Genomic DNA, 7,590 nt, shown 5'->3' on the forward strand with positions numbered 1-7,590 from the left:
TTTATATCTCGAAAGGGAGAAATATTTTGATAAGCAATATTGAACAAAAGTTGTTCAAAATAATGTTCTGAACAATATGCAACCTTTCATTTTTTGCTAAACGTCCCCATTAAGGAGTTGAAGGGTTGGCCCCTAAATATTTCTTTTGCTAATAGCTCAAAAACGAAAAAGAATTTCTGAACAGTTGTTGAACACAAAATGTTCAAAATCTTAAGATCTTTAAGATGAGATCCCGAAAAAGGGGCTGGGCACTCAAATTAGGGGCCAAGAGGGGCCAAAAGTCTTCAATCGATAACTCTTTATCAGTTAATATTTTGTAATACATTACTGAAGCAAAGATGTTTATCTCAACCATCTACAACTATATATTATGTTTTTATGTCGTATGGTACATAATTAGGGGCCACAAGGGGCCAGAATGCTAAATCTTTGATGCTTTATATCTCGAAAGGGAGAAATATTTTGATAAGCAATATTGAACAAAACTTGTTCAAAATAATGTTCTGAACAATATGCAACCTTTCATTTTTTGCTAAACGTCCCCATTAAGGAGTTGAAGGGTTGGCCCCTAAATATTTCTTTTGCTAATAGCTCAAAAACGAAAAAGAATTTCTGAACAGTTGTTGAACACAAAATGTTCAAAATCTTAAGATCTTTAAGATGAGATCCCGAAAAAGGGGCTGGGCACTCGAATTAGGGGCCAAGAGGGGCCAAAAGTCTTCAATCGATAACTCTTTATCAGTTAATATTTTGTAATACATTACTGAAGCAAAGATGTTTATCTCAACCATCTACAACTATATATTATGGTTTTTATGTCGTATGGTACATAATTAGGGGCCACAAGGGGCCAGAATGCTAAATCTTTGATGCTTTATATCTCGAAAGGGAGAAATATTTTGATAAGCAATATTGAACAAAAGTTGTTCAAAATAATGTTCTGAACAATATGCAACCTTTCATTTTTTGCTAAACGTCCCCATTAAGGAGTTGAAGGGTTGGCCCCTAAATATTTCTTTTGCTAATAGCTCAAAAACGAAAAAGAATTTCTGAACAGTTGTTGAACACAAAATGTTCAAAATCTTAAGATCTTTAAGATGAGATTACGAAAAAGGGGCTGGGCACTCAAATTAGGGGCCAAGAGGGGCCAAAAGTCTTCAATCGATAACTCTTTATCAGTTAATATTTTGTAATACATTACTGAAGCAAAGATGTTTATCTCAACCATCTACAACTATATATTATGGTTTTTATGTCGTATGGTACATAATTAGGGGCCACAAGGGGCCAGAATGCTAAATCTTTGATGCTTTATATCTCGAAAGGGAGAAATATTTTGATAAGCAATATTGAACAAAAGATGTTCAAAATAATGTTCTGAACAATATGCAACCTTTCATTTTTTGCTTAACGTCCCCATTAAGGAGTTGAAGGGTTGGCCCCTAAATATTTCTTTTGCTAATAGCTCAAAAACGAAAAAGAATTTCTGAACAGTTGTTGAACAAAAAATGTTCAAAATCTTAAGATCTTTAAGATGATATGAATAAAAAGGGCTGATTCCTAAAATTAAAGGGGCCAAGAGGGGCCAAAAGGCCGACTCTTTTTTAATATCTTTAATGTTCAATGTCTTTTTACAGATTGTGGTAAATCATTATTTTAGAATGAAAATCGCAATCAAAATCTTATCTCATCTCATCAAGAATTGGACGGAAGACCCACTCGTTGCTCGCAACGAGATCTCATCTAGGTATTATTATTATTATTATTTTTATTCTTTTTTCTTCTTACAAAATTTGTGCAGAGGATTTCTCGGAGATGGCTCGTTCGATTTGCTTCAAATTTTCACAGTCGATGCGTTGTCATCTGAAGTTAATTCCGGCAAATTATTTTTTGGAAATTCACTTCCGGTCGGGAGTTATCGCCCTTTGATCAAAATTTGGAGGACCTCCTTGTCTGTGATGGAACTCAAAAATGGCTCAAGCTAGAAAGCTGAAATTTTGAGGGATGGTAGAGGACATGTTGCCATCTTGCACCTGGGTCAGGATATTTTCCGGAAGTGCCTAGTATGGAAGCTCGGTAGGGGTCAAAATTAGGACACGTTTTACGAGTGGTTTTTTGAGACATTTTGTATCATATCTTTTAAAATATAAATATATTGTTAAAACATACTGAACAACATTTGTGCAAAATATCAAGATCTTTAATATGATATCAAGAAAAATGTGCTGACTCATCAAATTAAGGGCTGAAAGGGGCCAACAGTTTTTATTCAATAACTCTTTTAAAGTCAATATTTTGTTATACATTACTGAAGCAAAGATGTTCATCTCAACCATCTACAACTTTATATAATGATTTTTATATCATATGGTACATAATTAGGGGCCACAAGGGGCCAGAATGCTAAATCTTTGATGCTTTATATCTCGAAATGGAGAAATATTTTGATAAGCAATATTGAACAAAAGATGTTCAAAATAATGTTCTGAACAATATGCAACCTTTCATTTTTTGCTAAACTGCCCCATTAAGGAGTTGAAGGGTTGGCCCCTAAATATTTCTTTTGCTAATAGCTCAAAAACGAAAAGGAATTTCTAAACAGTTGTTGAACACAAAATGTTCAAAATCTTAAGAGCTTTAAGATGAGATCCTGAAAAAGGGGCTGAGCACTCAAATTAGGGGCCAAAAGGGGCCAAAAGTCTTCAATCGATAGCTCTTTATCAGTTAATATTTTGTAATACATTACTGAAGCAAAGATGTTCATCTCAACCATCTACATCTTAATATTATGATTTTTATGTCGTTTGGTTCATAATTAGGGGCCACAAGGGGCCAGAATGCTAAATCTTTGATGCTTTATATCTCGAAATGGAGAAATATTTTGATAAGCAATATTGAACAAAAGATGTTCAAAATAATGTTCTGAACAATAAGCTACTTTTCATTTTTTGCTAAAAGGCCCCATTAAGGAGTTGAAGGGTTGGCCCCTAAATATTTCTTTTGCTAATATCTCAAAAACGAAAAGGAATTTCTAAACAGTTGTTGAACACAAAATGTTCAAAATCTTAAGAGCTTTAATATGAGATCCTGAAAAAGGGGCTAGGCACTCAAATTAGGGGCCAAGAGGGGCCAAAAGTCTTCAATCCATAATTCTTTATCAGTTTATATTTTGTAATACATTACTGAAGCAAAGATGTTCATCTCAACCATCTACATCTAAATATTATGATTTTTATGTCGTATGGTTCATAATCAGGGGCCACAAGGGGCCAGAATGCTAAATCTTTGATGCTTAATATCTCAAAATGGAGAAATATTTTGATAAGCAATATTGAACAAAAGATGTTCAAAATAATGTTTTGAACAAGATGCTACCTTTCATTTTTTGCTTAACGACCCCATTAAGGAGTTGAAGGGTTGGCCCCTAAATATTTCTTTTGCTAATAGCTCAAAAACGAAAAGGAATTTTTAAACAGTTGTTGAACACAAAATATTCAAAATCTTAAGAGCTTTAAGATGAGATCCTGAAAAAGGGGCTGGGCACTCAAATTAGGGGCCAAGAGGGGCCAAAAGTCTTCAATCGATAACTCTTTATCAGTTAATATTTTGTAATACATTACTGAAGCAAAGATGTTCATCTCAACCATCTACATCTAAATATTATGATTTTTATGTCGTATGGTTCATAATTAGGGTCAACAAGGGGCCAGAATGCTAAATCTTTGATGCTTTATATCTCAAAATGGAGAAATATTTTGATAAGCAATATTGAACAAAAGATGTTCAAAATAATGTTCTGAACAATAAGCTACCTTTCATTTTTTGCTAAAAGGCCCCATTAAGGAGTTGAAGGGTTGGCCCCTAAATATTTCTTTTGCTAATATCTCAAAAACGAAAAGGAATTTCTAAACAGTTGTTGAACACAAAATGTTCAAAATCTTAAGAGCTTTAAATGAGATCCCGAAAAAGGGGCTAGGCACTCAAATTAGGGGCCAAGAGGGGGCAAAAGTCTTCGATCCATAACTCTTTATCAGTTTATATTTTGTAATACATTACTGAAGCAAAGATGTTCATCTCAACCATCTACATTCAGCTAAATATTATGATTTTTATGTCGTATGGTTCATAATTAGGGGCCACAAGGGGCCAGAATGCTAAATCTTTGATGCTTTATATCTCAAAATGGAGAAATATTTTGATAAGCAATATTGAACAAAAGATGTTCAAAATAATGTTCTGAACAATAAGCTACCTTTCATTTTTTGCTAAAAGGCCCCATTAAGGAGTTGAAGGGTTGGCCCCTAAATATTTCTTTTGCTTATAGCTCAAAAACGAAAAGGAATTTCTAAACAGTTGTTGAACACAAAATGTTCAAAATCTTAAGAGCTTTAAATGAGATCCCGAAAAAGGGGCTAGGCACTCAAATTAGGGGCCAAGAGGGGCCAAAAGTCTTCAATCCATAATTCTTTATCAGTTCATATTTTGTAATACATTACTGAAGCAAAGATGTTCATCTCAACCATCTACATCTAAATATTATGATTTTTATGTCGTATGGTTCATAATTAGGGGCCACAAGGGGCCAGAATGCTAAATCTTTGATGCTTAATATCTCAAAATGGAGAAATATTTTGATAAGCAATATTGAACAAAAGATGTTCAAAATAATGTTTTGAACAAAATGCTACCTTTCATTTTTTGCTTAACGGCCCCATTAAGGAGTTGAAGGGTTGGTCCCTAAATATTTCTTTTGCTAATAGCTCAAAAACGAAAAGGAATTTCTAAACAGTTGTTGAACACAAAATGTTCAAAATCTTAAGAGTTTTAAGATGATGTGAATAAAGAGTGCTGATTCCTAAAATAAGTGGCCGTTAGGGGCAAAAGGCCGATTTTTAAAAGTCTTTAATGTTCAATGTCTTTTTACAGATTGTGGTAAATCATTATTTTAGAATGAAAATCGCAATCAAAATCTTATCTCATCTCATCAAGAATTGGACGGAAGACCCACTCGTTGCTCGCAACGAGATCTCAGCGAGTTATTATTATTATTATTATTATTTTTATTCTTTTTTCTTCTTACAAAATTTGTGCAGGAGATTTCTCGGAGATGGCTCGTTCGATTTGCTTCAAATTTTCACGGTAGATGCGTTGTCATCTGAAGTTAATTCCGGCAAATTATTTTTTGGAAATTCACTTCCGGTCGGGAGTTATCGCCCTTTGATCAAAATTTGGAGGACCTCCTTGTCTGTGATGGAACTCAAAAACGGCTCAAGCTAGAAAGCTGAAATTTTTAGTGATGATAGAGGACATGTTGCCATGTTGCAACATGGTCAGGATATTTTCCGGAAGTGCCTAGTATGGAAGCTCGGTAGGGGTCAAAATTTAGGACACGTTTTATGAGTGATTTTTTGAGACATTTTGTATCATATCTTTTAAAATATAAATATTTTGTTAAAACATACTGAACAACATTTGTGCAAAATATCAAGATCTTTAATATGATATCAAGAAAAATGTGCTGACTCATCAAATTAAGGGCTGAAAGGGGCCAACAGTTTTTATTCAATAACTCTTTTAAAGTCAATATTTTGTTATACATTACTGAAGCAAAGATGTTTATCTCAACCATTTACAACTATATATAATGGTTTTTATGTCGTATGGTACATAATTAGGGGCCACAAGGGGCCAGAATGCTAAATCTTTGATGCTTTATATCTCGAAAGGGAGAAATATTTTGATAAGCAATATTGAACAAAAGTTGTTCAAAATAATGTTCTGAACAATATGCAACCTTTCATTTTTTGCTAAATGTCCCCATTAAGGAGTTGAAGGGTTGGCCCCTAAATATTTCTTTTGCTAATAGCTCAAAAACGAAAAGGAATCTCTGAACAGTTGTTGAACACAAAATGTTCAAAATCTTAAGAGCTTTAAGATGAGATCCTGAAAAAGGGGCTGGGCACTCAAATTAGGGGCCACGAGGGGCCCAAAGTCTTCAATCGATAACTCTTTATCAGTTAATATTTTGTGATACATTACTGAAGCAAAGATGTTCATCTCAACCATCTACATCTAAATATTATGATTTTTATGTCGTATGGTACATAATTAGGGGCCACAAGGGGCCAGAATGCTAAATCTTTGATGCTTTATATCTCGAAAGGGAGAAATATTTTGATAAGCAATATTGAACAAAAGTTATTCAAAATTATGTTCTGAACAATATGCAGCCTTTCATTTTTTGCTAAACGTCCCCATTAAGGAGTTGAAGGGTTGGCCCCTAAATATTTCTTTTGCTAATAGCTCAAAAACGAAAAAGAATTTCTGAACAGTTGTTGAACACAAAATGTTCAAAATCTTAAGATCTTTAAGATGAGAACCCGAAAAAGGGGCTGGGCACTCGAATTAGGGGCCAAGAGGGGCCAAAAGTCTTCAATCGATAACTCTTTATCAGTTAATATTTTGTAATACATTACTGAAGCAAAGATGTTTATCTCAACCATCTACAACTATATATTATGGTTTTTATGTCGTATGGTACATAATTAGGGGCCACAAGGGGCCAGAATGCTAAATCTTTGATGCTTTATATCTCGAAAGGGAGAAATATTTTGATAAGCAATATTGAACAAAAGATGTTCAAAATAATGTTCTGAACAATATGCAACCTTTCATTTTTTGTTAAATGTCCCCATTAAGGAGTTGAAGGGTTGGCCCCTATTTATATCTTTTGCTAATAGCTCAAAAACGAAAAAGAATTTCTGAACAGTTGTTGAACACAAAATGTTCAAAATCTTAAGATCTTTAAGATGAGATCCCGAAAAAGGGGCTGGGCACTCGAATTAGGGGCCAAGAGGGGCCAAAAGTCTTCAATCGATAACTCTTTATCAGTTAATATTTTGTAATACATTACTGAAGCAAAGATGTTCATCTCAACCATCTACAACTATATATTATGATTTTATGTCGCATGGTACATAATTAGGGGCCACAAGGGGCCAGAATGCTAAATCTTTGATGCTTTATATCTCGAAAGGGAGAAATATTTTGATAAGCAATATTGAACAAAAGATTTTCAAAATAATGTTCTGAACAATATGCAATCTTTTAGTTTTTGCTAAACGTCCCCATTATGCAGTTGAAGGGTTGGCCCCCAAATATTTCTTTTGCTTATATCTCAAAAACGAAAAAGAATTTCTGAATAGTTGTTGAACAAAAAATCTTCAAAATCTTAAGAGCTTTAAGATGATATGAAAAAAGAGGGCCGATTCCTAAAATTAGGGGCCGTTAGGGGCAAAAGGCCGATTTTTTAAAGTCTTTAATGTTCAATGTCTTTTTACAGATTGTGGTAAATCATTATTTTAGATTGAAAATCGCAATCAAAATCTTATCTTATCTCATCAAGAATTGGACGGAAGACCCACTCGTTGCTCGCAACGAGATCTCATCTAGTTTTTTTTCTTATTTGTTCTCCGGTACTTTTTTGTCCGCGAGTGTTCTCAGAAACTGTTCACCCAACTGAGCTAAAACCTTTTTAGGGTTAATAGGTGTGTAGTGTAGGTGTGCGGAACGAAGGTCATTTTGCGCGCA

Source organism: Saccostrea cucullata, unplaced genomic scaffold (assembly GCF_032062105.1).
Source record: "Saccostrea cucullata isolate Sc308-1 unplaced genomic scaffold, CSIRO_AGI_Scuc_v1 ctg2871, whole genome shotgun sequence".
NCBI lineage: Eukaryota > Metazoa > Mollusca > Bivalvia > Ostreida > Ostreidae > Saccostrea > Saccostrea cuccullata.